Genomic DNA, 9134 nt, shown 5'->3' on the forward strand with positions numbered 1-9134 from the left:
CATAAAACACTAGTTCACCATAGCGAAACCTTTTAAAACGGAAAAACTGAAAGGAGTCCGTTTTATTCTCTTTGTTGCCTAAATGAACATGGCCCAKTCGTCCTTATCTCTGTCTCTTACCTGCTGCCCTGAGAGCCAGGTGGGCTTGGCCGTCCAGTCCGTAGCCCCCCAGTGCTGCTCCCTCTGGGCTGTAAGGACCGCTTTGACCTGGTCAACCAAACACACACCCATCATTCACCTAGCCTGAATGTCCATATAGATCAGCTATACACATATTCACTCAAAATACACACCTATAGTATTAATACAACCTAGCTACATCAGTAACAATACATTAGAGCGGGAATACGGTGGTAATAACATGGTATTATTACCTGAGCGATTTGACTGGTCAATCATGGGCTGTACTATTCTCCGTCTTGCATTGATAAACCTGGAGAGGAAAGAGGGGATACGAAAAAGCGGGAGAATAGGAGCAGAGAACACAAAGAGAGGGAGGATGGAATAGAAGGAGAGTCGGGAGAGGGAGAGAACACTAGTTAATGGAGAAAAATACTAACGCGTGGAATATTAACCTTTCACTTTTCAACCACTTAAACCCTTTCATGGTTCACCGTCAAGCCACATTAGAACAGAGGGCGTATGGGTCTCTGGGTGATAATGGATTGATCAGTATTGATGGGGTCAGTGAAGGTCACGCTAAGGACCGGGCGACGAGGGACACAGTACAGTAGTAAAACACACGAGCTGATCATTGGTTATTGATCAGGGGGGTACTGACCAGTTGTTGACCTGCAGGATGGTCAGTCCTGTGTCCTGTGCCAGCTGCTTCTTCTGCTCCTCCGAAGGGTATGGATGCTGCGAAGGGACATTCAGAACAACGGCATTATGAATTTGCAAAACTGGTTGAGATTCAGCAAGAGCATGGTTAGCCTTTGCTTTTGGCATACATTATCATTCCATAAAGTCATCAAATGTATCATTTTGGCACACACATACAGCACACACAAATGGCTCCACAACATTAAAGCAATGGTAGTAGACCAGTGTCAACATGACTGAGAAGACACATGACCTGGTATGAAAGACAAAACAAAACAAGATGGGAAATATTATCAACATTACTTTGCACTTTTCACTGGCTGTCCCTCAGGTTGTGGCAGGAGGACACATATTTGGCTGCCAAAACTGCACATTTTGGCTTTTCACCAAATAAATATTWGATTTTTTCTTCATTTATAGTTTCAAATTCTTTGTATTGAATTATAATTTTGGGAAAGAAATATTCTCTTAGGTCTGAGTATTTGTCACAGTGTAATAGGAAATGCAGCTCTGTCTCTACCYCTCCCCTGGAGCAGAGTGAGCACAGCCTGTCCTCTCTGGGAAGCCAGGTTTGTCTGTGACGACCGGTCTCTATAGCCAGACTGTGCTCACTGAGTCTGTGCCTAGTCAATGTTTTCCTCAGTTTTCTATCAGTCACAGTGGTCAGATAGTCTGCCACCATGTACTGTCTGTTTGAGTCTGTGCCTAGTCAATGTTTTCCTCAGTTTTCTATCAGTCACAGTGGTCAGATAGTCTGCCACCATGTACTGTCTGTTTAGAGCCAAATAGCATTGAAGTTTACTTTGATTTTTTGTGGTGTCTTTCCAATATGTGATATATTTTTCTTTTTGTTTTGTGATGATTTGGTTGGGCCAGATTTTCTGAGGGCTGTCCTGAGGCTCTATGGGGTTGGTTTGGGTTGGTGAACTGAGCCTCAGAACAAGCTGGCTGAGGGGACTCTTCTCTTGTTTCATCTCTTGACATTGTAGAGCTGTGTGATGGAATGTTTTGGGGTCACTTGTTTTTAGATGGTTGTAAAATTTGGATGGCGTTTTCCCTCTCTCTCCATCTTCTCTCTCTCTCTCTCTCCTCTCTCTCTCTCTCTCTCTCTCTCTCTCTCTCTCTCTTCTCTCTCTCTCTTCTCTCTCTTCTCTCTCTTCTCCTTCTAGAACAGTTCATAATTAGTGAGAATGACTTTGAGTTTTTTAAGTATAACTGCTTAATTATCAGAACTACTACAATTTCATCATCAATTGTTCTCTCTCTGTTCAGAACTATCAACGTTAACGTCTTATTCACACATTATCTCGCTGTCATATATTATATTTTCAACTTAATTTTTTGCATTACCCTGTCGATGTCCCCTTCCTCCTTTCCTCCCTCTTTCTCTGCTCTCGGCTCCCCTCCTCTGGCTTTTCTCTGCTTCTATCTATCATTCTTCTCTCACTATTTTCTTACTGTCTCTCTTTTCTCACCGATAAATGCTGTGGAAGAGCATGCCTCATGATGTGGTTGCCAGTTTGGGGAAAATTCCTTCTTCTTCTTGTTGTTTCTTCTTGTCTCGGTCCGTCTCGTCCTCCTCTCCCGTACTGGGGGAGCCACGCCCCATCCAACCATCCCCTGCCAGAGGACAATAAGATATGGCATTAGCACAGTACGCATGTGTGTGTGTGTGTGTGTGGTGTGTGTGTGTGTGTGTGTGTGTGTGTGTGTGTGTGTGTGTGTGTGTGTGTGTGTGTGTGTGTGTGTGTGTTGTTTGTGTGTGTGTGTGTGTGTGTGTGTGTGTGTGTTAACATGTCCAATTGATGTCAGGTTTATGGGTTTATGTGTGTATGTCGATTATGTTGTCAGCATAAGTGATTGGAAAGATGAGTGTGTGTTTGTGCAGGTGTGTGTATGAGTTAGTGTGTTAGAGGTACCCGTATCGCTGCAGTTGTCTGTGCTGTGTGAAGGCAGACCACATGACATGCCAGGGGTCCCTAGTGGAGTGGACGCACAGTCATCTGGGTCCCGCAACCACGACTGATTCTACAGAGAGGGAGGGAAGGAAAGAGATAGAAACATATTGAGATTAACAGGAAAAGATGTGAGAATGTAGCGAAAGAAATGAACATTTATTCMCTCTTTAGTGACAAGTATTTTGCCCAATAGGGCTTCATCAATGTCTTTTTCAGAGACATATTGAGAGAGAGATATACTGAGAAATCTGAGACTTTTGAGCTCATTTTTCATGTTCTCCTTGGTCTAGCCAATCGTCATTCAGGTGTCACCTACCTGCTCCGACAGACTGGTGCAGGAGCCAGTGAAATCCTCCACGTCGGACTTGGACCCGCCCTCCCTGTCATCCAAAATCAGGTCTGTGGGCATCTTGCCCTTCAGGCAGGTAATGTAGCGATTGCAGAAGTTATCACACAGGTCATGAACCTGGAGAATAGAAGACAAAGAAGAGGGAGAAGAGATGCTGTCAGGAAATAGCATAGTACTGTAATGGTTTAGGTGTATGATGGCTGATCATATTTGGTTTGCCTGCTTTCAGCAGTCACTAGTCTGAATCATAAAGGGTAAGAGGAGACAGAGACAGAGACAGAGACAGAGAGAGAATAGATTTAAGATGAGTGAAGAAGGACACCTTTTCCAGCTCCAACAGGTGGAACCGTAGTACCTGGATGGCCTGGATCATCTGAGGAGAAGAACAGATTGGTAGCTATGAACACAATGCGTTGAGTTATTCTTAATCGATCTCTACTGTGTGTGTCGATACATGTAGGCTATAAGCATTTGGTTCTTTTGCTGTTACAATATATACATTTGTATTTATTTTCATACCAGGTTGTCCAGTTCAGGATTTGTTGAAAAAATGGGCTTCTCTGAGCGAATCTGAAACACACAAGGAACGGYGTCCACGGTCATTTGGATAATGGTTGGAGCTCGGAGTTTAAGATTTTCCCTGTACCCTGTAATTACACCTGCAACCCTGTACATGTGACTATTAAACTTCTAATCTAAAATCCAATCATGAATCACTGCCGGCTCGGAGAGCTGTAACTCACCTGTTTGGCGAAGGCTGCGATGTCATCGTTGAAGGAGTCTGAGGAGCATACATCACTGTGATTGGTCAAGCCTTGGAGGTGGGGTGGCACTGAGAGGGCTGTGACATCCCGCGGGGAGCAGGTGGCCAGCTCACACTTCTCAAACACCAGGGCCAGAAGTGGAAACAGGGGATGACTGTGCACACAGAACACACACAGTGTTAACACATTATGCACACACACACACCTCACACACATGCGTGTACACAATACATACACACACATCCAGGAAAATGCATATAGGCACAAAGCACACTGATAGTAAATATACATGCATACTGTTAGAATGAAATGAAACAAACACACACTCTGCACTGAAATAGTTATTTTCTGCTCACCCATAGATCTGGTCCCTGTGGTGTTTGAGGGAATCTGGGACAGTGTGGCCATAGTGAGGGGGGGGCAGTGACCTCATGGCCTCTCCATACCCCCCCACGGGCATGCCCTCTGACCCTGAGTAGTGCACCAGGTCTTCATACTGAGGAACAGGGGGGAGATAACATGTTCAACGTGTGTGTTGGGGTGTATTTCAATATCTCTCTATTGTGTTGTTTTGGTTTTACACCCTAGGAGTTTTGAGAGAAGTAGAGAAAGTTTGTGTGTGTTGGTCTGTGCGTGCGTGTGCACATGTGTGTGGTCTGTGTGTGTAGTAGAGTAGAGCAAGAGAGAGAGAGAGAGAGGAGAGAGATGAGAGAAGAGAGAGGAGAGGAGAGGAGAGAGAGAGAGAGAGAGAGAGAGAGAGAGAGAGGGAGAGAAGAGAGAGAGAGAGAGGGAGAGAGAGAGAGAGAGAGAGAGAGAGAGAGAGAGAGAGAGAGAGAGAGAGAGAGAGAGAGAGAGAGAGAGAGAATTAGGAGAGATGAGGCCCCCTGTGAATATGAAAGCAGATCACTTCGAAGCTGTATCTAATTTTCTCTCCTCCTTCATAAACACTGACTAGAGGCTCCTTGCTGAGCAGTTTTTCAGAGGGAAAAGCTACATCCACCCTGGGACAATTGACATGAGATAAACAAACACACAGAGATTCATACATAAACATGAGCCTATGCTCTCTATTTCGCTGTCAGTCTCATATCTCTCTCTCAACATTACAGAGCTGATGTGTGTTCAACTGTAGCTGACTTCAGTCTCCAAGGCTCTTCAGCAAAAGCCAGTGGTTTTCTCCTGGATTAAAGTATGGCCAATCATAGTCCCATATGGCTGCGTGATCACAGCGTGCACCTGCTCTGCGGTTTTGTCGTGCCACCTTTTGTTTTATGAATACTCGCTATTAACACAATCACCACTATCAGATTCCGCGCCTTTGTGTACTCAGGAGCTCTCTGATTACAGTGCAACTGTAGCGGCTGTACGGCATCTGATCAAAGCACCAAAATCAAGAAGATKAATTCTTCAAATGTTCCTAAAAGGCATGAGGCTGAGAGAAGGGCTTCATATGTGAGAAATACTTACGGTGTTAATACGATTATAATTTACTGCAATCCTCATCGTAATCAGGATAGTTCAAAGAGAGAGCTTAGTTTGCTATACAATATATAGGGATAGGCTATATCGTTCATTTTTATTCAGCAATTAAATTGAACATGTGTTTTACTACATAGGCTATGRCATATATTAGAAATATTAACGCTAACAATTAACCACAGACCAGTGGATGGATAACATAGCAGCATGCGCTTCCTTCATATTTTGTTATTGCAGTTGTTTTAAGTAATAAAACCGTTAGAATAAACTATACAAATACTTGTTTGAACTTGCAATGTCCAATATATTCAATACATACAAATCACTTTCCACCAGATTGCCTATTGGCAAAAACAAAGTTAGCAAACATTCGACTATAGGCCTATATTTCCAAATCCATTCCACAGTTTCATTATTCAGACAAATGCAATGTATTTCATTCGAGTAGCCTATGTTCAAAATAAAAAGCAACAATGGGAACGTAAATTAAAATTCGTATGCTATGTTGTCCCAACACCCTGCTTATTCCAATCAAAAGTGATAGAGTTGTTGTCAATAGTTTTCCATTTAGCATACATGTAGGCCTAATATTCGTAAGTAGTTATGTGAAAACAGAATGGTCTGCAGGTTTCCAAACGGATGCCTTTTCTTTCCGTTATTGAAGGTCGCCTAATAGCCATATGCTCAAATGACAGACTAGTGTCACCAATTGTAAACAGTGGGATACACTGTATATTTTACAGTGCATGGGACAACATATATAATTTATCAAATTCACTTCCCATTGCTGCATATAACCGGAATTAGGCTAATTATGGATAATTGACTGACACACTTTCTTGACCTTGTTTCAGTGAACTAAAGTAGCCTATAGCCTATAGGCTATGTATTAATTGTAATCAAATTGGACAAAGAAAGTACCTGTTTTGTTGACTTTAATTTGCGTAAAGTACTCAATTCTTAACAGGATTACACTAATATAACGAAAAGCAAATGTAAAATRTAAATAAAAAGCGACTGTGTAATTGTCATCTGTAGGCCTAATTACAGTAAACCGAAAAATCCTATCCGGAAAAGTTTCTTTGATTTGCACGACACGAAGCCGTTGACACTCGGGCTATATGACAACATTTCTTAATTTCCTCACTCAACTGCAAGCCGAACGTGTTATTAAAACACAGATAACAAATATCCTAAATTTCATCTGACCTATTATCTTTTTAAAATTGTAATTACATACAGAAAAGAGCAACCGTTCACTGTATGGGAGTTTGACAAGTTATTCAAAGAAGATGATACCCTATGTCTGCAGCTTTTGATATTCAGCAGGTTATTGCTACGTGTGTGTTACGTGTGTGTTACGTGTGTGTGTGTGTTGTGTGTGTGATACAATGTCAGGAGTAGCCTACTATGGCAATTATCTTTAAGAATGGAAAAGAGTGGCCACTGACTGTATAGTGCACATAGCAACGAGATCCGCGAGCCGTGGACTCACTGTAGCAAAAGAGTTGACCTACTTAACGACTTGGTCTGCCTCTCCCTGTCTCTCTTTTTCCTCGACCTACTCACTTCACCTCATACTGTATATGGACATGTCATGTCTTTCCACTTTCACAACCACTTTTATTGGTCCTATAATCGACTGTTAATTGCTGCAGGAAACACACATTTTCACTTTTAAATAACCTATATTTCAAATATTTCACTATACATGTTGAAATCCAGAAAACGTTTATGGCTATCAAGGGAGACGTTGTACACCCTATATAAAAGCTATATGTTTATAGTCCTAAAGCCCTTGCAAAATAATGAGAATAGTATCATTCTGACACTTGTTCATTTATATGTGACCCTATACTGAAATATAAAGAAAAATGAACAGCAAATTTATAAGCAAGATAATATATGTGAAATGTAACCTATATGAAATGTATAGGATATTTCCACATGTCAAACTAGGCTGCTTGACATTATATCGACACGACCCTAATGATTTAGTTCAGGTCAGTCTATTAAGGAATATTCAGAGCATGCACAATTATGTCAATAATTATGACCATTCCTTCTGATAGCTTGATGTGAACTCCTTGACATATTGCTGCTGCCTTCGTTGGCGCTGTATAGCTGGGAGCTTTGGCCTACGCGAGGGAGGACAGGGAGGGAGGCGAGACAGGCAGCGAGGGAGGACAGGGAGGGAGGGAGAGACAGGCAGCGAGGGGCGCTACATCAAAACGTAAGGACCGAGCAAAGAGGCAAAATGCTACATAATAACCAAACTAGCAAGATTATTATCTGGAGAGAAGGATACGCACTACCGTGATACTACAAACGACGAGTGAGTGTAAAGTATGCAGTAGAATAGAGTAAACAGCCATCATACCCTCTTATCCATGCGACACGGAAGCCAATCCTACTCCGGGAAGGATGAGACCAGAGCGGCTGTCCAGCGCAGGCGTTCTGCCTCCTGTATAGATTATCTGATGAAATAATGCGCTCTTTAATATACGAATAGAGGTGAAATTATAACAGTTGTAGAATCAAACATTTAATCTCATCATTATTAAGAAGGGTTTTGGTTATAAAAAACAACAGCTGACCCAGAGTGTACCATGATTATGCTATAGCAATAGCCGAGGCTACTATGGGCTACAATACACTACATATAATTCCGAAGTGAATCGAATCGTTACTTTTATTGCAATCAAGCAGCTTTATGATCCAAACTTAGAGGTGCACGACCATAAAAGCGATGTGTATTGAACAGCTATCACTAATAAGAACATATAAACCATTAGGCTATGTTACATGCAGGCATCAAAGATTACAGAAATACAGTACACTATTTCAGAAAAATATGATTTCATAAAATATCCCACCGAAACCTAGATTTGACGTGTAGGTTATAGTCACTCTCAGGCGGTGCTCGTGGTATCCTGCATTGGCTTCGGTTTCGAGAGCGCGCTGTTGGGTCCGCACGTTATGTCTTTGGGTCCGGCTCGCAGGCGAGATGCTTGGTGAGGGGAAATTGCGTCCTTTTTGGTCGTTCTCGCTGTCCATGGGCTGTCGCGACAGGCAGGAAAATTTCACAGCGACATGGGCGATGTTGCTTTAGACATTGAGAGAGGCAGAGACGGTGAGGGGAGAGATGGTGGTTGGGAGTTGTTTGGGGGGTCAAAACACGACGGGGTCTCTAACCCCCACCTTCTTATCACACACACTCGCGCATTACAAACGCAGGATCCCCTCGTTTTATTCCAATGGAACGCTCTACACTCACATAGCATGCATTAGCACAGTTTATTCGCTCCCTTTCACCGTTGCTGAGCCATGACAAGTTAATATCTGATAACTCCAAGGTTTGAGCTCGAACACAGCATTTTCTTAATATTATCTCGTCGTCTTTATATTCCATACTCTGCAGGATAGTGCGCGCATTTATTAATTGGCGCCATACAATCGTTATTGCTACTGAAAATAATGTCTGTATTGTTTCCAACACTCGCCTCAAGCATCTGCGGTATCCCAACTCTCAGTAACTGCGTTTGTTGTTTTGAGTAGCATGTCAAATTAAGTACAATTCACAGAAAATGCTGATGATTCTTTCTGATAGGCTATATTACCATGTTGGTTATTGGCCGCACAATTCAGAATTCTGATGCATTTCTGTATAGCCAGGTTAATTTAACAACTCTGGAACAACCCCCCACAGTGTATTTTGGTATCATAAAAGTAATTATAGAATAGGCTATTAAATGTCCTATA

General features: G+C 42.3%; 1 pseudogene; it reads right to left on the reverse strand.

The window, feature by feature from the left end:
• Positions 1-51: 51 nt before the first annotated feature.
• LOC111982525 (homeobox protein meis3-like) lies at positions 52-8870 on the reverse strand (annotated as a pseudogene).
• Positions 8871-9134: the final 264 nt, after the last annotated feature.

This window comes from Salvelinus sp. IW2-2015, linkage group LG22 (assembly GCF_002910315.2).
Source record: "Salvelinus sp. IW2-2015 linkage group LG22, ASM291031v2, whole genome shotgun sequence".
NCBI classification, from domain to species: domain Eukaryota; kingdom Metazoa; phylum Chordata; class Actinopteri; order Salmoniformes; family Salmonidae; genus Salvelinus; species Salvelinus sp. IW2-2015.